This window comes from Tamandua tetradactyla, chromosome 5 (genome assembly GCF_023851605.1).
Source record: "Tamandua tetradactyla isolate mTamTet1 chromosome 5, mTamTet1.pri, whole genome shotgun sequence".
In the NCBI taxonomy this organism is placed as follows: Eukaryota; Metazoa; Chordata; class Mammalia; order Pilosa; family Myrmecophagidae; genus Tamandua; species Tamandua tetradactyla.
Window position 1 is genome coordinate 30993116 of NC_135331.1, and position 26808 is coordinate 31019923.

The 26808-nt window shown below is 38.4% G+C and overlaps 1 long non-coding RNA gene across 1 annotated transcript; it reads left to right on the forward strand.

Annotated features, from left to right (window-relative positions):
* The first annotated feature begins 4414 nt into the window (after window positions 1-4414).
* LOC143683942 (uncharacterized) lies at window positions 4415-22184 on the forward strand. The gene is made up of 3 exons (XR_013175743.1): window positions 4415-4677; window positions 21352-21781; window positions 22057-22184. It is a non-coding gene; the product is annotated as an uncharacterized LOC143683942 (long non-coding RNA).
* The last annotated feature ends 4624 nt before the right edge of the window (window positions 22185-26808 follow it).

Here is a 26808-nt window from a genome sequence, read left to right on the forward strand (position 1 = left end):
TAAATCCCAGAGTGATTTGAACAGTTAATAAAAAAGTATTTGCAAAGTCCCCTTCAGGGAATGGTGAGAAAGGGGGAAAATTCAACTTCCCCAAGTTGAATTCTTGATATTCTCACAAGCAGTGAGAACCAAACTATAGGTTGAACCCCCAATCTTCAGGTTTGTTCACATGAAACTGAACCTCACAAAGGATAGGTCAAGCTTACTTAAAATTAGGCCTAAGAGTCAGCCCCAAAAGAACCCCTTTTGTTGCTCAGATTTGGCCTCTTTCTCTCCAGCCAGCACAACAAGCAAACTCACTGCCTTCCCCCTGTCTGTGTGGAACATGACTCCCAAGGGTGTGGACCTTCCTGACAACATGGCACAGAAATTCTAGAATGAGCTGGGACACAGCATCAAGGGATTGAGAAAACCTTCTCGACCAAAACAGGGAAGAGCTAAATGAGACAAAATAAAGTGTGAATGGCTGAGAGATTCCAAACAGATTCGAGAGGTTATCCTGGAAGTTATCCTTACGCATTAAATAGATATCATCTTGTTAGTCAAGATGTAATGGAGAGGCTGGAGGGAACTGCCTGAAAATGTACAGCTGTGTTCCAGTAGCCATGTTTCTTGATGATGATTGTATAATGATAAAGCTTTCACAGTGTGACTGCGTCATTGTGAAAACCTTGTGTCTGATGCTCCTTTTATCTATCTTATCAACAGACAAGTAAAACGTGGAATAAAAATAAATAATAGGGGAAACAAATGTTAAAATAAGTTTAGATTGAAATGCTAGTGATCGATGAAAGGGAGGGGTAAAAGGGTATAGTATGTATGGATTTTTTTTCTGTTTTCTTTTTATTTCTTTTTTTGAATCGATGCAAATGTTATAAGAAATGATCATGACAATGAATATGCAACTATAGTGATGATATTGTGAATTACTGATTTATATATGTAGAATGGAATGATCATAAGTTAAGAACGTTTGTTATTTTTTTAAATTAATTAAAAATCAGAAAAAACATTACTATTGGTTTAATTTGCTATTTCCTAATTATTGGTGAGGTTGATCATCTTTTCTTTACTAATCATTCGTATTTCTTCTGTGAATTTGTCAGTTTATATTCTTTGCCCATTAGTCTATTACACAGTCTTTTATTTATTAGTTACTTTTATCTCTTTATATTTTCTAGATTAGAATCCTTATCTATTATATTTGAGACTATATAACAGAGTTCTAACTTAATTTTTTTCCAAATAGATATTTAGTTGTCCTAAACTATTTATTGAATGGTCCATTCTTTCTTCTGTGAGTCAAAATGTCATTTTATCATAAATAAAATTTTCATATAAAAAGAATCTTTAAGAAACACATTCCTATGAAGCCTCTGTACTCTGTGTTTTTCCTGTCCTGCCTAGTATGTGGCGCTTGTCTGCCTGTGGGTCCCACCAGCATAGGGTGATGTGGTACCTTTATCTTCAGCAGATTCCCCCTGCTGGGGCGTGGTTGAGACAGAGGAGAGGTTGTAGGCTGGCTTTAATTGCTTCACTTTTCCAGACCCTGGGGTCTGAATTCCTTGAGGGGGAATTTTATCTGAGCTGGGCCACAACCCTGTCCTGGAGAAGGCACAGGCTCCAGACAAGCTCTCAAACAAGCTTAATTCTGCTTATGCCTGGGGCAGTTGGAGCCTGAGAAGCCTTGCAGCTGTATCCAAAGAGCATTAAAGCCATAGAAACATACCCAAAAAGAGAAAGAGAAAAATCCTTTTCAGAGCAGGACCCCCGTTCCTCAGATTTGCCAGTCAAGAGCTTAAGATGGTACGTTGCTCTCTTTATCTCCAGGCCCTGTGTGCCCCCTCCTTTCCTTCCAGGCCCAGACCCTTTCAAGTATCATGTGCTGTCCAGTCCAAAAAGCCTCTTTCTTTTTCCCCCCTTTTTTCTTTTTCCATCAGCCCTGCCCCCTCTGTGCCGGGGCAAAACCCAGCAGCCTCCGCTTTTATTGGGGTTCAGCTGTGCTGGGGGCCTAATTTTAGTACTCAAAATTTGTTAATTAATTCCACAATTGGAGCTTGATTGCACTGAGATCTGCTGCTATAAAGTCCCTTTCCTTTCCCCTCTGGGAAGCAGCCTGTGGGAGAGGCTGTGCCATGGCTTAGGGAACTCACTGTTCTGGGGGGGCTCGCAGCCGGTCCAGCTGGCCCAGACTGGGGTATGCTGTGTGTCTGGTCACTTCCGTGGCCCCAGCAGTTCTGTACTGTTCCTGGCTATTTAGTAGCTGCTCTGGAGGATGAACTAAATCCCACACCTCGCTAAGCCGCCATTTTGGCCCTGCCCTCTGAGGTTATATTTTTAATAGACTTTCCAAAGTTATATATCACAGCAAGCATTCTCCCTTCCAGAGTGGTTGCCATTTTCTGAGGACTGTCCAGTGCCCAAAGCATGTGTAGAATGCCACCTGTAAAATGACCATCAGCGCCTTCCAAGGTACTTCTTAATTACTCATTGGTGGCAAACCATCTCTTGTGAGGGAATTTACTATTTGGAAATAGCAAGAGTCATTTGGATCCAAAGTCATCCCCAATTAAGTTGGGTAATGTTGCTGAAAAAGTATTTCAGATATGATTTTTAAGTAGTGGAACTTATTTTCTCCCATGGCCGAGAAATTAAAAAGTTATAAATTCAAGTCAAAATACATTTCATGTTATGGCAATATTACTAGATTGCCAGGAAGACAACTTAGAAGGGAGTGTGTAAATATAATGGGATACATTCATTTTTTAAAAAAAGCTTGCCTTTTACCATATATCCTGTGAATGAGGTTAGGCTGTAAGTCTTCTGATTCTCAACTCCTTGGTTAACCAATGGAAATGTAAAAGAATGATCCCGAAAGCATGGCTCTCTTAACACGACGCAGACATTTTTCAGAAAGATCGCTCTTCCCTCCATCCAGAATGATAGCAGTGCCCAGCTTCCTTTCTTGGCTCAGGATTTCTACAATAAGAATTCCATCCATGGAGTTGTCTACATTTGGGGGGCATTTTACCTTACAGCTGTGTTTCTGCTTTCTCAATTTCATGATCTCTTGGGGGAAGAGTACTCCTATACCTTTCCTTTAGAAGGAAGCTACACTAGTTATTAAAACAGTATTATTACCATAACATGTATCAGAGTCTTACCATTGGCTGGGCTTCCCAAGAGAAAGAGAACTGGACCAAACTGACTTCAGTATCCTGCCACTGCAGTGATGAAGGCCTCTCTTTTCTACGTTTCCTTCCTCAACTTCTCTTTTGAGAAGTGTTCTAGAAAATCTCTCATGCTTCAAGCAACTTCCAGGGTCACCAGTTTCTTAAACCTCTAGCACCTCCTCCTGCACAGTCCGCTAAAATAGCTTTGCTTCACATTTCACTGAGGCCACAGAAACAATTTGAAGAGACCTTCCAAGGGCCCCTTGCTGTCCCTTGAGCAAACCAGGCATGATCCCCTTATTTATAGGTGCACTTTTTTATCCCTTCTGCCTGGAATCCGGTCTCCCACCCCGCCTGGCCAGTTCCCCTCCTCAGCCACTACTCAATCTTTACCTTTCCAGATCACCATACCTGGAAGTGTATCTCCTCCCATTCTATAGCCTCCTTAATGTGTTTCATATCTTATAACTCATACAGCCACCCACCCATCTACAATAACACTGTAATGTTAAGTTCCTGAGGTTAGAGACTTGTATTCTCTGTGGGATATATATGGTAGGAGCTTTATAAAGAATCCATAAGTGAGTGAATGGTTCTTCCCCCTTGTTGCTGCACCGACCCACCCAAGTGCTCTTAAGGCTGACAGCTTTTTGAATATTTGAAGACACCTTCATTCTACCCTGCTGTTCAGTTATTCCTCAACTGGTTCTACCCAGAGCCAGTTGAAATGATATGCCTGGCTGGTTCTTTCCACCTGACGTTAAAATTTAATTTAATTGTAATGAGTTTGAAGGCATTTTCTGACAAGGTCTAAATTGTGTTTTACAAAGCCCAATTAAGCAGGCATCAGTAGGGGAAGGACCTGGGGGTGCCGCGATGGAGGTGAAGATGCTCTATCATGTATTAATCCGACCTCAGCCGCTGCAATACTTTGGAGTCTTTTTTTGGGGAGGAACGGAGGCGGGAGGGGGCAGGGGGGCTTTGTACCGTTTCAACCACTGTTTCAACATCTCCAAGAGTCTGAGATTCAAAATGCAAAAAGAAAAGGACAAAACATTTCCTAAAACGATTCCTGCCCGCGCGAGTCTCCAACCCCCACCATCCCAGCACCTGCGTGCCTGCCCAAGGGCGCAGGCTCCAGATTGAGGCGTCCCCACCCAACACGGCCTCAGAAGTCGGGGTCTCGTCACTGGCTCCGCCCCTCCTGCGAGCTGCAGCCAATCAGACAGCGCGAGGTCACAATGGGGCGGGGCTGCTCTCCCAGCGCTGCAGAGCCGGGCAGCCAGGCTGTGCCCATTTCCATCCGTTGTGCGTGGGTAGAGCCAGCCAGGGGTGTCAGGTGGAGACTTGCTCACTTTAATTTCATGCCAAGAACCTTATTAACACTTTGGGACGGCCAGTTCTTTAAAAGAAAGTTTCCTCAGGGTTTTGGAGTTGACAGCTGGACCACCTATTTCATCACACTCGGAGCGCCACGGGGAAATGAGGCAATTTGCTAAATGAGGTTGTACCCTCCTACTTCTAAAGTTCTTTTTCTCGGAGACCCGGGTTCGATAACTAATAAAGTTCTTTTTCTTCCGAGGCCAATATTACGAGGCCAAGAAGAAGTATCCTTGCTCCAGTGATGAGCTTATGTTCATAATCCTTAATTGGAACATAATTTCCACCTGAAATTAAAATTAATATTAAAATGGACTCTCCGAATATTTGAAGACATCTTAATTCTATCCCGCTTATTAGTTACTTCTTAACTGGCTCTATCCAAAGCCATAAAAAATTAAAATGAGTAAGATAAAAAATTATATAGATTTTTAAAGCATCCCTTTGGAAAGAAAAATCTTAAAAATAGAACGTAAACTGTTTTCTCTTGCATTGTATGTACCCAATGTAAAGTAGTAAGTAAATAATATCTATTATGTATTAATGACCTATTGTAACAATATTCTGCGTAGCAAATTATTCAAAATCATTTGGGACAACGGTATTTATTCTCACGCTGCTATACTGGTAGGTAGGACAACTGCAGTTTGGCTAATTTAGGGCAGGGTCAGCTCAGTGGCTCTCCTTCCGCCTCCAGGTCAGTGGGGCTTGGCTGAATTCAGGGATGGGTCTGCTTTATATGTCTCTCATCCTCCTTGCAGCAACAGCTTCCCAAAGCAAGAGATTGAAGCCAAACCACACAAGTCCCCACGAAATTAAGGTCTCTGCTCTCTTCACAACCCTAAATATTTCATCAGCCAAAGCAAATCTAATGACTAAGTTCAACATCAACCAGGCAGGAAAGAATATTCTACCTATAATGAGACTCTGCATGGCAAAAAGCATGGATATAGGGGAGGCTTCCAGGAAGATAGTGAAATAGGATAGACAGAGCTCACTCTTCCAGCATGGAACAACGGGAGAAAAAGCAGAAAACAACTGGGACAGCAGTTCTGAGATTCAGGTGACCAGAGCAGGACCTCTGCATTATATAAGGAAGAACTGGATGAAAAAGCAGAGAAACTACGACTGGGAAGTTGGGGTGAGTGTGCTCAGTCGCAACCACCCCTGAGGCCCACAGCTGCATACCAGGAAGATCAGGTAACTGCAGAGCAGCACACCCCTACTTGGGCTGCCAGCTGGCAGAGTCTACAGCAGCCTAATACTGCAATTTAGAATTCTCAGTACTGCAGCCTAGAACTCCTGTGCAGGAACCCAAAAGCCAGCAGACTCATTTTATTCACAGACAGGGACCCTGCTGCAGTAACGAGTGTCTAACTGCCATCCCTGAGGCAGGCTGCTGTTTAAGCCTGATTTTTGGAGTGACTGAAGCCCTCCCTCCAGGAGGAGAGGGGAATGCAGAACAGTGCTGATTTGATGATTGGCCAGCAAGAAAGCCACTCTGGGTCCCACTGCATTGATGGTTTCTGCACAGAGGTACAGGGTGCTCATTGCATACAAGAGCAGAGAGGTGGGGGTGAGGGACATGCATTGCAATGCCAGGTGCCCTTCTCCCTCCCCTGAAGCCCATGGGGGCACACCGGCTTGGGTCTTGCTGGCCAGTGAAATGCAATGCACTCCTGGGCCAGCTGTTGGCTGGGGAAGTTGAACCTCTCAATCCCACAGCCCAGACTCTATTCCCGCAGAAGTCTGGGAATCGTCAGACCCATTGTACCCATGTAGAGTCTCCATCAATGTGCACAATGTCCAACCCTACCCCAGAGCTGGCAGCTTCCAGCATGCACCGGGGCCTGTGGTCTTGACTGGATTTTCACCTACTCTGGACCCTGTCCAGCAGGCTGCTACAGTCTGGGAGAGGCAGGGTTGTGGGGAAGAGGTATCCCAAGAGCACCATCTGCTGGGAAGACTGGAAAAGTGCAGTCTGACAAGCCGCTTTTCTGCCCAGCCTGTAACATACTTCTGAAAGTGTCGCACCCCCTATGTTAGGCTGGTGAAATTACTGGAAATTACTGACAAACCAAGTGCCAAAGGAGACTTTCAACAAAACTCCCACAACTACAAAATCTTAGATGAGCATGGAAAATCAACTTTAAAAATAACCTAATCAAGGCAATCAAATGCCAAGAAACAAAAAAATCACAAAACACATGAAGAAGCAAGAAGATCAAATGATCGAATTAAAAAGCAGAGGAGGTACAGAATTTGGAACAACTAGTCAAAGATGGTCAAAAAAATCTCCTAAATTACTTCAATGAGAGAGCTAAAGAGATTAAGCATATCAAGAAGATACTAGAAGAGCATAAAGAGGCATTTGAAAAAAATAAGTAGAAAAATAACATCTTATAGAAATTAAAAATCCTGTAGATCAAATTAAAAATATACTAGAGATACACAATAGCAGATTTGAAGAGGCAGAAGAAAGAAAAAGTGAATGAGGGGACAGAGCAACTGAATTTGAATGCACAAAAAGAAAAAAGGGTGAAAAAGATGGACAAGTTTGAATTTTATCACAGAGAAATGAATGACAACCTGAAGTGCACAAATATAAGAATCACTGGTGTCCAAGAAGGAGAAGGAAAGAGTAAAGGCAAAATTATTTGAGGAATAACAGAGAAAACTTACCAACCATTATAATAGATAAATATATATTCAAATCAAAGAAGCCCGATGAACTCCAAATAGAATAAATCCAATTGGACCCACTCCAAGATATATTCTAATCAGATTGTCAAATGCTGAACAGGAGAGAGTCCAGAAAGCAGCAAGAGAAAAGTAATTTACCCCATAAAGGGAAGCAATGTAAGCGTAAGCTCTGACTACCCATCAGGCACCGTAGGGGAAAGAAGGCAGTGCTATAATATATTTAAGATTCTGAAAGAAAACAATTACCAGCCAAGAATCATTTATCCCTTAAAGCTGTCCTTCAAAGGTGAGGAATGGGGGGGGGGGGCATTCCCATGGATCCCAAAGAAACTTAAAATGTCATAAGAGGATAAAATGAACAACTCTATGCCAATAAACTAGACAACCTAGAAAAAATGGATACATTCCTAGAAATATACAACCTACACTGACCCAAGAAGAAATAGATCTCAACAAACCAACTACAAGGAAAGAGATTCAATCCGTAATCAACATTCTTCCTACAAACAAAGCCCAGGGCCAGATGACTTCACAAGAGAATTTTTTTTTTTTTTGGCTTTTAGTAAAAGGGGATTTATTTTGTTAGTTCTTCAGAGGAAGGGCAGCTAACTTTCCACTGAAGTTCTTTCTTACGTGGGAAGGCACAGGGTGATCTCTGCTGGCCTTCTCTCCAGGCCTCTGGGTTCCAACAACTTTCCCCGGGGTGATTTCTTTCTGCATTGCCAAAGGCCTGGGCTGAGCTATGAGTGCTGATATGTGGTATGCTGAGCTGCTTGGGCTGTGCTACATTGAGTCTCTCATTTAAGCACCAGCCAGTTAAGTCAAACGTCATTCATTGCAGCAGGCCCACCTCCTAGCCGACTGCAGATGTAATTTGCAACAGATGAGGTTCATGTACCATTGGCTCATGTCCACAGCAACAGAACTAGGTGCCTTCACCTGGCCAAGTTGACAACTGAATCTAACTACCACATAATCCCACTAACTTATTACCAATACCTCTATCCATTCCCGTATATTTAAAATCAACCTCATTAATCAGCCTTTAAATATTAGGTAACTGCTTCCCCTTCTCTACCTTCTGACTCTCTCTAGGTCCCTTATATTGTATCTTTGAAGAGTTTCGTAGGGGGGTTATATGAGTGATGTCATACCGTATCTATTCTCTTGTGTCTGGCTTATTTCACACAGCATTATGTCCTCAAGATTCATCCAGGCTGTCATATGCTTTAATACCTCATTTCTTCTTACTGTGGCATCGTGGAATATCATTTTCATCTTTTCTCTTTGTATTCTAGGGTCTAAGATGAGTCTCTTAGAAACACAATATAGATGGATCATATTTTAAAATCCATTCTGCCAATCTTCACAAGAAAATTTTATCAAATAGTCCAAAAAAAACTAATACCAATATGCTCAAACTTTTCCAAAAAACTGAGGAAAGAGGAATGCTAACACATTTTATAAAGCTAACATCACTCTGATGCTAAAACTGGATAAAGATTTTTCAAGAAAGGAAAACTACAGACCAATCTCCCTAATGAATATAGATGCAAAAATTCTCAACAAAAATACCAGCAAATCAAATAAATCCAATGACATATTAAAAGAATTATACATCACGACCAAATGGGGTTTATACCAGGAATGCAAGCATGGTTCAACACAAGAAAACCAATCAATGTAATACAGCACATCAACAAATTGAAAGGGAAAAGTCACATGATCATCTTGATTGGTGCTGAAAAAGCATTTGACACAATTCAGCATCTTTTTCTGAAAAAAAAAAACACTTCAAAAGGTTGGAATTGAGGGACATTATCTCAATATAATTCATAAAGGACATAAATAAAAAGTCCATACCCAGCATCATATTTAGTGGTGAGAGATTGAAAGCATTCCCTATAAAATCACTAATGAGACAAGATGCCCATCTTTCACCACTATTATTCAACATTGTTCTAGAAATTCTAGCTAGAGTGATCAGGCAGGAGAATGGAATAAAAAGCATCCAAATCAGAAAGGAAGCAGTAAACTCTTGTTATTTGCAGATGACATGAACCTATATTTAGAAAATCCAGGAAAAAAATGACAGCAAAGCTACTTAAGCCAATAAGTGAGTTCAGCAAAGTGAATATAAGATCAACATGGAAAACACAGTGGTGCTTCTATACACTAAAAACGAACTATCTGATGAGGTACTCAAGGAAAAAAAATCCCATTAGCAATAGCACCTAAAAGAATCAAATATCTAGGGAAAAAACTAACCAAGACATGAAGGACCTGTACACAGAAAACTACAAAACATTGCTAAAAGAGATCAAAGATGATGAGTAAATTGAAAGACAGTCTGTGTTCATGGATTGGAAAGCTAAATGTCATGAAGATGTCAATTCTACCCAAGTTCATCTACACCTTCAGTGCAACACCAATCAAAATTCCAACAGACTTTGCTGAAATGGAAAAGCTTATTAAAAATTTTATCTGGAAGGCCAAGAGGCCAGGAATAATCAAAAACATCTTGAAAAAGAAGAACGAAGTGAGAGGTATCACACTTCCTGACTCTAAAGCATATCATAAATCTACAGTGGTCAAAACAGCACTTTACTGGCATGAAAATAGACACATTGATCAATGGAATCAAATTTAGAGCTCAGAAATAGAACCTCAGATCTCTGGTCATGATTTTTTAAAAATATTTTTATTGCGATATCTCCAAGCACCATACAGTCCATCCAAAGTATACAATCAGTGGCTCCCATATCATCACATAGTTGTGCAGTCATTGTTATGACCATGTTTAGAACATTTGCATCATTCCAGAAAAAGAAAAAGACAAAAGAAGAAACCCATATATCCCATACCCCTTATGCCCCCCTCTCATTGACCACTAGTAATCTATCCAATTTTTCTTAATCCCTTATCCCCTCTAATGTTTTTTTTTCTTTACTCATCTGTCCATATACTGGATAAAAGGAGCATCAGACACATTTTCCCAATCACACAGTCACATTGTAAAAGCAATATAGTTATGCAGTCTTCTTCAAGAATCAGGTCTACTGAAATGCAGTTCAACAGTTCCAGGTACTTCCCTCTAGCCACTCCAGTACAGCAAAAACTAATAAGGGGATATCTATATGATGCACAAGAATAACCTCCAGGATAACCTCTCAACTCTATTTGAGATCTCTCAGCCACTGACACTTTGTCTCATTTCTCTTTTTCCCCCCTTTGGCCAAGAAGGCTTTCTCAATCCCATGAGGCCAGGTTATAGCTCATCCCTGATAGTCGTGTCCCATTTGCCAGGGAGATTTACACCCCTGGGAATTATGTCCCACGTAGGGGTGAGGGGTAGTGAAGTCACTTACTGAGTTGGCTTAGAGAGAGAGGCCACATCTGAGCAACAAAAGATGCTGTCTCTGGGTGACTCTTAGACATAATTATAATTAGGCTTAGCTTCTTCTTTGTAGGAATAAGTTTCATAGGGGTGAGCCCCAAGATGGAGGGTTCAGTCTATTGAATTAGTTGTCCCCACTGCTTGCAGGAATATCAGGAATTCTCCAGATGGGGAAGTTTAATATTTCCTCCTTTCTCCCCAAGTCTCCTAAGGGGACTTTGCAAGTACCTTTTTATTCTCTTCCCATATGACTCTGGGATATATCAGGCCATCAAACTATCCTGTACAAATCCATTAGATCTCACTCCCTATTCAAGATTCTATGTAATTATGGTGTTCGAACAAACTGATCACACAAGTTAGATAATGCGCTACCAAAAATGTAAATTTTGCACCCCCCAAATTTTTCTTCCTTTGGTCTTAGACAGAAGTTGCAGTTTTAAAATATAGGCCGTATATCATCCTTTGCCCTGTATTCTGATTTACCTCAGTCATATCCCAATCAGCTTCATTCATATCTGTACTTGAAGTCTGATCACCTTTTCAGCTTTTTTTAAAAGCTGAACTATAGGGGGTAACTGACTTTCATAACTTCAGAGCTCTAACTCTCAGTCTCATGTGTCACCCAAATACCCAAAGTTCCAGGGCATAATCAGGCTGTACACCAATACTTCAGCATCTCAGAATTTAGAAAAAACAGTTACAACTCCGGAATGCATGTGACTGCTGTCAAAGCTTACAATCAAGGGATCCATGCAATAGGCCTCAGCCTGATAATTCATGCTCTCACCTTCAATTCTCCGAGTTTGTATATTATACTTAATCCAAATGAGTGTGGAATGATAATATTTGTCTTTTTGTTTCTGACATTTCATTCAACATACTATCCTCAAGTTTCATTCATATACATTTTCCCTACATTTTCTTTTAAAAATTTTTGGTCTTACCCCTAATGTTAGGTCTTTGATCCATTTTGAATTGATTTTTGTATACCATGTGTGCTGATTTGAAAGGATGTATGGACCCTACAAAAGTCATGTTTTAATCAAAACCCCATTTCATAAAATGGCAGAATAATTCCTATTCATTACCGTATATTTGAAACTGTAATCAGATCATCTCCCTGGAGTGAGTGGTTGTTAATTGAGAGTGGTTGTTAAACTGGATTAGGTGACGACGTGTCTCCACCCATGTGGGTGGGCCTTGATGAGTTTGTGGAGTCCTATAAAAGAGGAAACATTTTGGAGAATGAAGGAGATTTCGAGAGAGCAGAGAATGCTGCAGCACCACGAAGCACAGAGTCCATCAGCCAGCAACTTTTGGAGATGAAGAAGGAAAATGGTTCCCGGGGAGCTTCATGAAACAGGAAGCCAGGAGAGAAAGCTAGCAGATGATGCCATATTTGCCATGTGCCCTTCCAGCTGAGAGAGAAGCCCTGACTGTGTTTGCCATGTGCCTTCTCACTTGAGAGAGAAACCCTGAACTTCATCGGCCTTCTCGAACCAAGGTATCTTTCCCTGGATGGATGCATTTGATTGGACATTTCTATAGACTTGTTTTAATTGGAGCATTTTCTCGGCCTTAGAACTGTAAACTAGAAACTTATTAAATTCCCCTTTTTAAAAGGCATTCCATTTCTGGTATATTGCATTCCCGCAGCTAGCAAACTAGGACACCATGTGAAATGTGGGTCCTCTTTCATTCTTTTGCATATGGATATCCAGTTCTCCAAACATTTATTGAAGAGACTGCTCTGTCCCAGTTGGGTTGGCTTGACCACCTTATCAAAGATCAATTGTCTGCAGATGAAGGGGTCACTTTCTGAACACTCAGTTTGATTCCATTGGTCTGGTGTATCAATCTTTATGCCAGTACCATGCTGTTTTGACCACTGTATCTTAATATGCTTTAAAGTCAGGTAGTGTGAGACTGCCCACTTCATTCCTCTACCTCAAGATATTTTTAGCTATTTGGGCCACCCTGCCTTTCCAAATAAATTTGGTTATTGGTTTTTCTATTTCTGCAAATAAGTTGTTGGAATTTTGATTGATATTGCATTGAATCTATAAATCAATTTGAGTAGAATTGACATTTTGACTATATTTAGTCTTCCAATCCATGAGCATGGTATATCTTTCCATTTATTTAGGTCTTCCATGATTTCTTTTAGCAATTTCTTGTAGTTTTCTGTGTATAGGTCTTTGTGTTCTTAGTTAAATTTATTCCTAAATATTTTATTCTTTTGGTTGCTAGTGTAAGTGGAATTTTTTTTATATTGATTTCCCCCTCAGATTGTATTTCCTCTTCTGAGAAGTGTCTGTTCAAGTCTTTTGCCCATTTTATAATTGGGTTTAGGCTGGCTTTTTGTTGTTGAGTTGAACAATCTTTTTATAAATCCTGGATACTAGAACTTTATCTGATACATCATTTCCAGATATCATCTCCCATTGGGTAGGCTGTCTTTTTACTTTCTTGACGAAGTGCTTTGATGTGCAAAAGTGTTTAATTTTGAGTTCCTATTTATTTATTTATTTCTTCAATGCTCATGCTTTGGGTGTAAGGTCTAAGAAACCGCCTTCTAGTATATGATTTATACGCTATTTCCCTACATTTTCTTCTAACATTTTATGGTCTTAGATCTAATGTTTAAGTCTTTGATCCATTTAAAGTTAATTTTTGTATAGGGTGTGAGATATGGGTCCTCTTTCATTTTTTTGCATATGGATATCCAGTTCTCTAGGCACCATTCATTGAAGAGACTGTTCTGTCCCAGGTGAGTTGGCTTGACTGCCTTATCAAAGATCAATTGTCCATAGATGAGAGGGTCTATATCTGAACACTCTATTCTATTCCATTGGTCAGTATATCTATCTTTATGCCAGTACCATGCTGTTTTGACCACTGTAGCTTAATAATACACCTTAAAGTCAGGTAGTGTGAGACCGCCAACTTCATTTTTTTTTCCTCAGGATACTTTTAGCTATTTGGGGCACCCTGCCCTTCCAGATAAATTTGGTTATTCATTTTTCTATTTCTAAAAAGTAAGTTTTTTGGATTTTGAATGGTATTGCATTGAATCTGTAAATCAATTTAGGTAGAATTGACATCTTAACTATATTTAGTCTTCCAATCCATGAACACGGTATGCCCTTCCATCTATTTAGGTCTTCTGTGATTTCTTTTAATAATTTCTTGTAGTTTTCTTTGTATAGGCCTTTTGTCTCTTTAGTTAAATTTATTCCTAAATATTTTATTCTTTTGGTTGCAGTTGTAAATGGAATTCATTTCTTGATTTCCCCTTCAGATTTTTCATTACTAGTGTATAGAAACTATTGATTTTTGGGTGTTGATCTTGTACCCTGCCACTTTGCTCAACTCACTTATTAGCTCTAGAAGCTTTGCCATAGATTTTTTGGGATTTTTGGCATATAGTATTGTGTCATTTGCAAATAATGAGAGTTTTACTTCTTCCTTTCTAATTTGGAAGTTTTTAATTTCTTTTTCTTATCTAATTTCTCTGACTAGAACTTCCAGCACATTTCTGAATAACAGTGGTGACAAGGCAACAATCCTTGTCTTGTTCCTGATCTTAGAGGAAATGCTTTCAGTTTTTCCCCATTAAGTATGATGATATCTTGCATTTTTCATATATTCCCTTTATTGTGTTGAGGGAGTTCCCTTCTATTCCTATCCTTTGAAGTGTTTTCATCAAGAAAGGATGTTGAATTTTGTAAAATGCCTTTTCTGCATTGACTGAGAAGATCATGTGGTTTTTCTGTTTTGATTTATTAATGTGGTGTATTACATTAATTGATTGTCTTGTGTTGAACCATCCTTGCATACCTGGAATCAAACCCACTTGGTCACAGTGTATAATTCTTTTAATGTGCTACTGGATTTGATTTGCAAGTATTTTCTTGAGGATTTTTGTATCTATATTCATTAAAGAGATTGGTCTGTAATTTGCTTTTCTTGTAGTATCTTTGACTTCCTTTGGTATTAGGGTGGTGTTGGCTTCATGGAAGGAGTTAGGTAGCTTCCCCTCCTCTTCAATTTTTTTGAAGAGTTTAGGCAGGATTGGTACTAATTCTTTCTTTCTTCTTTTTTTTTTTCCATATGGGCAGGCACTGGGAATTGAACCCGGGTCCTCTGGCATCGCAGGCAAGCATTCCTGCCTGCTGAGACACTGTGGCCTGTCCTACTAATTCTTTCTTGAATGTCTGAGAATTCACATGTGAATCCATCTGGTTGTGGACTTTTCTTTTTTGGGAGCTTCTTGATGACTAATTCAATCTCTTTATTTGTGATTGGTTTGATGAAGTCGTCTATTTCTTCTCAAGTCAATGTTGGTTTTTCATGCTTTCCTAAGAAGTTATCCATTTCACTTATACTGTCTAGTTTTTAGCATATAGTTGCTCATAGTATCCTCTTATTACCTCTATTTCTGCAGGATCATTGGTTATGTCCCTTATCCCATTTCTGATTTCTTTATTTGCATCCTTTCTCTCTCTCTTTTTTTAACTTTTTTAATTGTGAAAAATAGCATATACACAAAAAAGCAGTAAATTTCCAAGTACATTTTAACAAGCAGTTATACAAAAGATTTTAAAGTTTAGTATGGGTTGCAGTTCCATGATTTTTCATTTTTCTTCTAGCTGTTCCAAGAAACTGGGGACTGGAGGGAATATCACTATATTGATTCAGCAACCACATTCATTTATTAATTCCTATCTTCTCTATTAAACTCTTCCTGCTCTTTCTTCTTTTTTTGTGAAAAATAACCTGTATATTAAAAAAAGGCAATAAAGTTCCAAGTACATGGCAACAATTAGTAGTAGAATAGATTTCAGAATTTGGTATGCGTTACAATTCCACAGTTTTAGCTTTTTATTTCTAGCTGCTCTAAGACTGGAGACTAAAAGAAATATCCATATATTGATTCAGTACTCATACTCATTTGCTAACCCTGATCTTCTCTGTATAATTCCATCATCATCTTTGATCTCTCTTCCACTCTTTAGGGGTATTTGGGCTATGGCCATTCTAACTTTTTCATGTTGGAAGGGCCTGTCAGCAATGTGGGATGGGGGATGGATCTAGCTGATATTCTGGAAAGGCTGGCCCCTCTACTTTTCAGGACTTATCTGGTCCAGAGACCCATCTGGAGGTTGTATGTTTGTGGAAAGTTCCCCTAGTGCATGGAACCTTTGTAGAATCTCTCTTTTTTTGTCAGCCTAGCTAACAGTCCATTGATTTTATTGATTTTCTCAAAGAACCAGCTTCTGTTTTTGTTGGTTTTTTCTATTGTCTTTATATTCTCTTTAATCTTTGTCATTTCTTTCCTTCTGTTTGCTTTTGGCTCAGTTTAGTTAATTCCTTGATTTTTTTTTCTCTTTCTTCTTTTTTAATATAAGCATTTTAGGGCAAAACATTTTGCCTTTTAACACTGCCTTTGCTGCATCCCATAAGTTTTGATATGTTGTGTTTTCATTTTCATTTGCCTTGAGATATTTACTGATTTATCTAGTAATTTCTTCTTTGACCCACTGGTTATTTTAGAGTGTGTTGTTTAACCTCCATATATTTGTGAATTTTCTGGCCCTCTGCCTGTTATTTATTTCCAACTTCACTCCATTATGATCAAAGAAAATGCTTTGTATAATTTCAGTCATTTTAAATTTATTGAGACTTGTTTTGTGACTCAGCATATGGTCTATACTTGAGAATGATCCATAAGCACTTGAGAAAAATGTGTATACTGCTGTTGTGAAGTGTAAATATCTGTTAAGTCTAGTTCATTTATAGTATTATTGAAAATCTCTGTTTCCTTATTGATACTCTGTCAAAATATTCTATCCATTGATGCGAGAAGGGAATTGAGGTCTCTAACTATTATTGTAGAGGTGTCTGCTTCTCCCTTCAGTGCCGTCAGTGTTTGACTCATGTATTTTGGGGCATTCTGGCTCAGTATATAAATATTTATGATTTTTATGTCTTATTAATGAATTATTCCTTTTATTAATATATAGTGTCCTTCTTTGTCTCTTTTAATTGTTTTACCTTTGAATTCTAATTTGTAGGATACTGGTATAGCTACCCTCACCCTTTTCTGGTTGCTGTATGCATGAAATATCTTTTTCCAACCTTTCACTTTCGATCTGCTTCTGTTCCTGGATCTAAAGTGAGTCTCTTGCAGAGAGCATACAGATGATCCTGTTTTCAATCCATTCTATCAGTCCATGTCTTTTGATGGGAAGTTTAATCCATTAGTATTTAATATTATTGCTGTAAGGGCACTACTTTCTTTTACCATTTAATCTTTTGGATTTTAAATGCCACATCTTCCCCCCCCCTTTACCTTTACGGATAGTATTCATTTCTATACCATTCTCCAGACCTCTCTCTCCTGTCTTTTCCCATCTACTTTCCTATAGTGCTCCCTTTAGTATTTCTTGTAAAGACAGTCTCTTAGTCACAAACTCTCCTAGTGAGTGTTTGTCTAACAATATTCTAAACTCCCTCTTGTTTTAGAAGAACAGTTTTGCTAGGTATAGAATTCTTGGTTGGCAGTTTTTCTCTTTCAGAACCTTAAATATATCATACCACTGCCTTCCTGCCTCCATACTTCTATTGAGAAATCCACATGTAGTCTTTTTGAGTTCTCTTGTATGTGATGGATTGCTTTTCTCTTGCTTTCAGAATTCTCTCTTTGTCTTTAACATTTGCCAATCTGATTAGTGAGTGTCTTGTCTATTTCGATAAATTCTATTTAGGGTATGCTGTACTTCTTGGATCTATCTTTCCAAGATGGGACATTTTAAGTGATTATTTCCTCCGTTAGACTTTTTCCATCTTTTCCCTTCTCCTGAGACTCACATAACATGTATATTCATGCACGTCATATTGTCATTCAGTTCCCTGAAACCCGCTCATATTTTTCCATTCTTTTCCCTATCAGTTCTTTTGTGTGTAGGAATTCATATTTTCTGTCCTCTACTTCATTAATTCTTTCTTCTCCCTCTTACAACAAATCTGCTGTTATAAATCTCCATTGTTTTTTTCATCTCTTCTATTGTGCCTTTTATTCCCATAAGTTCTACTATTTTTTTTCCAGCTTTTGAGTTCTTCTTTATTTTTGCCCAAGGTCTTCTTTATATCCTTCAACTCTTTTGCCATATCTTCTTTCAACTCATCAATTTAATGTTTGATGTGATTTTGCATGTCTGTTTGAACATCCATAATTAGTTGTGTGAACTGCTATATCTCATTGGAAATGTTGGTGTTCCTTTGAGTGGGCCATAGCTGTGATTTTCCTTGTATGACTCATTATTTTTTGCTAGGCATTTTGATTTCCTTAATTTATTCTGGAAGTCATTTCACTCTTTAACCTAGGATATTCTTATTGGTGGGCTTTGTTCTCTATCTGTTCTTTGGCATTCAATTGAACTAACTGTAGATGTCTAGCACAGCTTCTATTTAACTGTTCAGAATTTTTCAGTCCCTGTTTTCTGGTTCTCACCCTGCCTATATGGAAACTTTTTTTGAGGAAAATTCCCCCAGATATGATCAATGCCAGTCAGCTTTTCCAAGACCAGAAAGACCCATGTCTCAGGAGGAGAGTGTAACCAGTATCAAGTTTCCCTGATGGTGAAACACAGAAGGTTGTCAGACTTTCCTACTAAACCTCTAGACTCTGTGCTTTTCCTATCCTGCACAGCCCATGGCACTTGTCAGTCTGCAGCTTCCCACCAGCGTAAAGTAATGTGGTGCCTTTAATTCTCAGCAGCCTTTCCCTGCCAGTGGCGTGGTTCAGACAGAGGCTCAGAGGGAAGGTGGGCTTAGGCTGTTTCTGTTTTCCAGCCCCTGAGGCCTGAATTCCCTGGAGGAGGGCAGCCACTTGAGCTAGGCCCCATCCCCTTTTCCTGGGGGAAGATAAACCATTTAGGAAATTATCCTTCCCATTCAACTGACTAGGTACTTTGTCTCTCAGGCCCTTACCTGGGACAGCACTGAAGCCTGAGCATGCTCACAGTTCTATCTAATGAGCTGTTAAGAACTTAAAAAAAAGAGGAAAAAAACCTTTTCAGCATCAGACCCCCATACTCAGGCTTGCCAATCAAGAGCTGGAGTTGGTGCATTTATCTACCTTTTTAGTTTAAGGTGTATTATAGAGGCTACAGGGAACTGCTTGAAACTGTAGAGCTGTGTTCCAGTAGCCCAAGAAATCTACAGCAAAGCTACTTGAGCTAATAAACAAATTCTGCAGAAATCAATAGTGTTTCTATACTATTGCAATGAGCTAGCAATGAGCTAACTGAGGAGGAAATTAAGAAATGAGCTAACTGAGGAGGAAATTAAGAAAAAAATCCATTCACAACAGCAACTAAAAGAATCAAATATCTAGGAATAAACTTAAACAAGGATTTAAAGAACTTATACACAGAAAACTTCAAAACCTGCTAAAAGAAATCAAAGAAGACCTAAATAAGTGTAAAAATATTCCATGTTCATGGATAGAAGATGCACTGTCATTAAGATGACAATTCTACCCAAATTGATCTATAGATTCAATGCAGACATGGAAAATTTAGTTATCAAATTTATTTGGAAGGGAAAGGGGCCTCAAATGGCCAAAAATATTCCCCCAAAAATAGAGGGGCAAAGTGGGAGGTCTTACACTTCTTGACTTTATAGCTTATTATAAAGCCACAGCAATCAAAACAGCAAGGTACCGACACAAAGACAGACATATTGACCAGTTGAATTGAATTGAGAACTCAGAAGTAGACCTTCAGCTCTATGGTCAATTGATTTTTTTAAAAAATTTTTTTATTAATTAAAAAAAATTACAAGAAAGAAACACAAACATTCTTAATACATGCTCATTCCGTTCTACATATATAATCAGTAATTCACAATATCATCACATAGTTGCATACTCATCATCATGATCATTTCTTAGAACATTTGCATCAATTCAGAAAAAGAAATAAAAAGACAACAGAAAAATAAAATGAAAATGGAAAAAAAAATTTTACATACCATACCCCTTGCCCCTCTCGCTCATTGATCACTAGCATTTCAAACTAAATTTAGGTCAATTGATTTTTGATATCTCCCAAGCCCACTCAACTGTGAAAGAACAGTCTCTTCAATAAATGGTGTTAGGAAAACTGGATAGCCATGTCCAAAGGAATAAAAAAGGACCCCTACCTCATACTCTATACAAAAATCAACTCAGGTGGATCAAATATAAGAGTAAGTACCATAAAACTTCTAGAAGAAAATGTAGGGAAACATCTTCATGACCTAGAGATAGGTGATAGTTTCTTAGAAATTTTGCCCAAAGCACAGGCTAAATGAAGGAAAAATATAAATGGGAGCTCCTCAGGATTGAATACTTCTGTACTTCAAAGGACTCTATCAAAAAGGTAAAAATACATCCAACTCAATAATAGAGAATATTTGATAGCCATATATCTGATAAGGATTGATATTCAGGATATATAAAGAAAAGCTACAACTCAACAATAAAAGGACAAACAACACAATTTAAAAATGGACAAAAGATGTGAATAGACATTTCTCCAAAGAGGGAATACAAATGGCTAAAAAGCACATGAAAAGATGTTCTTCATTAACTATTAAGGAAATGTAAATCACAACCACCATGAGATATCTTCTCTCACCTGTAAGAATGGCTGCTATTATACAAACTGGCAACTACAAGTGTTGGGGAGGATGTGAAGACATAGGAACATTTATTCACTGCTGGTGGGAATACAAAATGGTAAAACTACTGTGGAAGACAGTTTGGAGGTTTCTCAGACAACTAAATATTGAGTTGCCCTGTGGCCCACCAATTCTGCTATTAGGTATATACCCAGGAGATCTGGAAGCAGGGATTCAAACAGAAATTTGTACACCAATGTTCATAGTGGCATTACTCACAATTGCCAAAAGATGGAATATTTTTAATCCAAGTGCCCATCAATAGATGAGTGGGTTTGAAATGGATACAGGTGAAGGTAGCTCATTATTGGGATTATAAGTAACAGTGCTGTATTGTAAGTGAAATTGGTTGAAAGGGGTTGTTTAGAGTCATATATGTCACCAATTAACAGTACAAATATAAAGAAGTTCTTGCATGAACTACTACAATGTACAACGCTTGTACAAAGACTTAATAATAGGAAAATTTACCTACTGCAAGCTATGGACTATAACAGTAATACCTTAATATTCTCTCATCAACAGTAATGCGTGTATCACCCCAATACTAGAGGTCAATAATAGAGGATGATAAGGGATCTGGGGTGATTTGGCCTTTCTTTTTTATATGTCTCTCTGATTTTTTTTTTTTTGAAAAATGAAAATGGTCTAAAATTGAGTGTGATGATTGCACAACTAGGTGATCATACCATATATATTGATTATATACTTTGGATAAATTATATGGCATGTGAATATATCTCAATAAACTAAGCAGATTAAAAAAAATCTGTGGATAAATACAGAGAGAGCATGAAAAATTAGTGAAATCCAATCTACCCCCAAATATAAATAAAACAAAATTGATAACAATTATAGATAGAAGTAGCCAAAACTTGTTCTGAGAGGTCATCTTATGAATAGCACAAGACTTAAGAAGTTATTTTTAAAGTATGCTTTGCTAAACAAGTTGTTTGTCTTTGGCAGTGTTTCTGGCCTCAACTACAAAGACCCAGAAGTTAAAATCTCAACAGGAACCCTTGGAATTTCTTCCAGAGACTGCATGCTACAAATCATTCAGATAATTATAGTTCCTGAATCACTTTCTTGCAACATAATACAACAAAACTTGTGTTCACGGACCGTGATTTAGATGCCTTTGGCATTTCCCCCACTCCCACCCTCTGTAGCTCTGAATTCAGATACCAGCCACAGAGTTCCATTGTTACTCTTCAATATTCACATTGTTCCAGGATTCTTTGGAAGGCACAGGAGTCTTAAGATCTCAGCTTGGAAAACACTGGACAACCCTTGGTGAAATGGAGCAGCCCGGGAGTCAAACTGGACTGTGACCTCTCAGTGAACTTTGAGAAGCCAACTTACCTTTCCTTACCTCCACAATGAAAGGCCACACTAAGTTAGTTTACTTTTCAGAAATCTAAAACCTTCAGATGGTCCCTAGGCTGGATAATTCCTGAAACCCAGAGGAGCCAGTATCTCCAAGAACATCAACCAGTTCTGACCCCCATCCCATATTGTCAATACCCCTTTTTAACATGAAAAAAGTTAGAACAGGCATAACCAGAATATCCCTAAAGATTGGGAGAAGGATCAAAGGAGGAGGAGTTCTACAAGAGAAGTTATGATTTAACAAATGATTACGACTACTGAAATATTGTTGTTTCTTTTTAGTCTCCAGTATCTTGGAGCAGCTAGAAGAAAAAACCTGAAATTGCAGTGCTGAAACCCATTCCAAATTCCAAATCTGTTCTATAACTCCTTGTTAATATATGTTTTGATACATATGTTCTATTTCAAAATAAAAGTGTTTAAAGAATGTACTTCGCAATTTATTGTTTCTTTTGGTATATATGGTATATTTCACAATTAAAACAGGCCTCACCTTCAACACTCTGCTTGGAAATCTCAGTTAAATATCCACAGTCATGTGGTTCAGTGGTAGAATGCTCGCCTTCCATGCAGGAGACCTGGGTTCGATTCCTGAACTATGCAACCCCCACCCCAAAAAAAGAATATCCGTAGTCATCACTGATATGCTCTGCTTTCCATACAATGATACAACATAATTCAGCTAGTATTTTCTGCCACTATATAATAAGGATCCCCTTTCCTCCAGTTTCCAATAACGTGCTGCTCATTTCCTTCTGAGCCCTCCCCAACAGTGATTTTAACATCCAAATTTCTACCAACAGTCTATTTATAATGATTTAGGAATTCTCTAAGACAATATAGGTTTCTCTACCATGTTCCTCACTTCTTTCCAAGTCCTCACCAGCAGATGTGCTAACATCCATATTTCTATGACAGTCCCGTTCAAAGCAATCTAAGCTTTTTTCTACCATGCTCCCCCAAAGTCTCCCAGCCTCCACCCATTACCCAATTCCAAAGCTGCTTCCCCAGTTTTTGACAGTAGCACATCATTTCCAGGTACCAAAATTTGTATTAGTTTCCTATTGCTGCTGTAATAAGTTATTGAAGATTTGTGACTTAACTCACATTTCTTCTCTTACAAATCTTGAGGTCAAAAACCCAAAATCCACTTCACTGGGCTGAAGTTTAGGTAATATCAGGGCTGGTTCCTTTTGGAGGCTCTGAGGGGAGAATGTTTCCTTGGTGGTTTGGATCTCTCTGAACCCCCAGAAAAACATGTTCTTAAACTTAACCCATTTCTGTGGGTTTGAACCCATTGTAAGTAGGACTTTTTGATGAGGTTATTTCAGTTAAGGTGTGACCTGACTCAGTCAGGATGGGTCTTAATCCTGTTACTGGAGTCCCATATAAGCAGAATGAAATTCAGACATAGGAGAGAAAACCACAGAGGGAGCAACCATAAGCTCAACAGCAACAGAATCTGGAAGAGAAGGGAAAGGCCAGAAGAGGCTGCCATGAGCACTTTCATGTGATAGAGTCATCCAAGACCAAGGATCACCAGCAGCCAGCCTCAAAATGCCAAGTCTTTGGGGAGAAAGCATTGCCTTGATGATGCCTTGATTTGGACTTTTTCCCAACCTCAAAAGTGTGAACAAAGTAATTCCCATTGTTTAAGCTGGCTCATTGCATGGTATTTGCTTGAGCAGCCAAGGAAACTAAAACACTTGCCTCTTTCAGCTTCTAGTGGCTACTTGTATTCCTTCGCTCATGACCCTTTCCTCACATTACTACAACCTCTTGCTTCTGTTGTGATATATCTTACTACTTACTCTAATCTCCTTTCAACACTGATTATGTGTGTCCAATGTCAACCTCTTTGAAGTTTATCCTATTTGAATTTCTTTGAGCTTCTTAGATGTATTGTCCTAGTTTGCTAGCTGCTGGAATGCCATACACCAGAAACAGAATGGCTTTTAAAAAGGGGAATTTAATAAGTTGCTAGTTTACAGTTCTAAGGTCGAGAAAATGTCCCAATTAAAACAAGTCTATAGAAATGTCCAATTTAAGGCATCCAGGGGAAGATACCTTGGTTCAAGAAGGCCTGCGATGTTCAATGTTTCTCTCTTAGCTGGAAGAGCACATGGCAAACATGGCAGTGTCTGCTGGCTTTCTTGTGGCTCTACCAAAAAAGGACTCTCTCCAAAATGTTTCCTCTTTTAAAGGATTCCAGCAAGCAACTCCACCTTCAGTGGGTGGAGACATACCTCCATAGAAATCATCTAATCAAAAGCTACCACCCACAATTGGGTGGGTCACATCTTCAAGGAAACAATCAAAATGCTCCCACCCAGCAATAATTGAATGAGGATCAAAGGGCATGACTTTTCTGGGGTCCACCACAGATTCAGACCAGCACATGTATAGATTAATGTTTTAAAATCAAATTTGGGAAGTTATTGGCTGCTATTTCTTCAAATATTTCTTTAGTCTCTTTCTCTCTTTCCTTTCCTTCTAGGACTCCCTTTAGGCTTGATGTATCACAGGCCTCTGAGATTCTCTTTGTCTTCCCTCCTTTTATTTCTGTTTCTTAGACTGGATATCTCAATTGACTTATCTTCAAAGTCACTGTTTTTTTTCTTTTGCCTTCTCAAAACTGCTGTTGAGCATCTCTAGTAAATTTTTTATTTCAGTTATTGTACTTTTCAACTCCAGATTTTTTTTATTTGGTTTTTAAAGATCATTTTCTTTCTTTATTGATATTCTCTATTTGGTGAGACATCATCCTTTAGTTCTCTAGGCATGGTTTCCTTTGGTTCTTTGAACACATTTAAAATCACTGATTTAAATAAAGTCTTTGTCTAATAAGGCTAGTGCCTCTGGAATTCCTCATGAACAGTTCTTATTGATTGCTTTTTGTAACCTGTGTATTCGTTACACTTTTTTCTTTAAAATTTCGTTTTATTGTGGTAACACATACGATGCAAAATTTCCCATTTTAAACATCTCCATGTGTACAATTCAGGAATATTAATTGTATTCACGTTATTGTGCCTCCATCCCCACTATCTATGACCAAAATTTTTCATTCTCCCCTGAGTTTTTGAAGCTATTAATCCACATAGAAAGCACTATTTCTGAAAAGATAGAACTCTTATTTTTTTAATTGTCAAATCAATCAGCATTACTGAGTTTATGTATTTACTAGACAGCTTGAGCTTGGATTTTACATTTTGAAAATTATACCCTGAGTGTTTTAGATACAGAAAGAAATAATCTGGCCAATTACCAGTAAGAGAAATATTACTTTTCACACAACTGAAATTCTAAGATATCAGGCTAGACTATATTTTGCAGTATCTCATAAACGCTAGAGTATTTAGAAACTCAAAGTAAGCTTTCATACATTACCTCCAGTTGCTTACACCATCCTCTAAATTGAAGACCTATAGTCATACATTTTTATTTCTTTGCATGTCTCATAATTTTTTTGTTGAAAACTGCACATGTTAAATAACACAATCTGGCAACTCTGGAAATCTGATTATTCTCCTTTCCTCAAGTTAATTGTAGTTAATTGTAGTTCATTTACTTAGTGACATTTCTGAACTAATTCTATGAAGTATGTATTCTTTGTTGCATGTGGCCAGTGAACTCTTTGCTCCATTAGCTTAGTAGTCAGCTAATGTTTGGACGGAGATTTCCTTAACTGTCTGGAGCCAGAAAGTTTCCAAATCTTTGCCAAAGGTCTCTGTGTGTCTTTTTTTTTTTTTTTTTTTTTAAAGGAAAGACAGAGAGAAGGAAGGAAGGATAGAAGGAAGGAAGGAAGGAAGAAAGGGAAACATTTTTTAAACATTTTCTTGTTTTATTGTATTCTGTTTCTCCGTTTTTGTTACATGGGCTGGGGCCGGGAATCGAACCGAGGTCCTCCGGCATAGCAGGCAAGCACTTTGCCCGCTGAGCCACCGCGGCCCGCCCTCTCTGTGTGTCTTCATTCATTCAGGCAGATGACAACACTGGCTTTAGTCTCCACTTCCTCTTGAGCAGAACCTCAAGGTCAGTTAGAAGTGAGAGCCTGGGACCTTCTCAGGTCTTTCCTGGACATGTGCATAGCCCTGGGCCTACACACAGCACTATGAATGCTTCTGGTCCTCTAAATTCCCGGTCTTACTAGAGATTTTTGAATATCTCATTCCCCAGCACTTCTTCTTCTTCTTCTTTTTTTTTTTTTTTTTTAGTTTATATATTTTTATTTTAAATGGCTATATGCATGCATTGTCTATGAAAAAAATAACAGTAAGGGAAGAGAAAAACAAAACAAAAACTCAAGTTCAGCCGGGTATATGGTGCCGGAAACTTCTGGGCCCATGGTTCTCACTTCTGCCCAGCACTTTTTTTTTTCCTTAAAAATATTACGTGTTTTATTATCCTGTCCCAGAACGTGGTTTATCTAGAAACCAAGAAAACAAAACAAAACAAAAATCAATCAGAATAAACTCAAAAAAAAAAAAAAAGGAAAAAATCAATCAGAAGAAACAAAAAAAAAACCCACAAAAAAACAAAAAGTTGATGGTTTCACTATGCCCAATGACAGACAACAGAGAAAACCTGGAAGGTGCCCAGCACTTTTTTTCCTTTCTTTTTTTTTTTTTTTAACATAAAAACATGTAAACACGAACATTTTTACCATACGATCATTCCATTCTTGGCATATAATAAAAAAACTCACAATATCATCACCATGATCATTTCTTAGAACATTTGCATCCATTCAGAAAAAGAAATAAAAAGGAAAAAACTCATACATGCCATACCCCTTACCCCTCCCTCTCTTTGACTGCTAGTATTTCCATCTACCCAATAGATACCCAAATCTTAGCCTTTGTTTCCCCTATTTTGTTCTATACCCCTTACCACTCCCTTTCATTGATCACTAGCATTTCAGTCGACTAAATTTATTTTAACATTTGTTCCTCCTATTATTCATTTATTTTTAATCCACATGTTTTACTCATGTGTCCATACCATAGATAAAAGAAGGCATCAGACACAAGG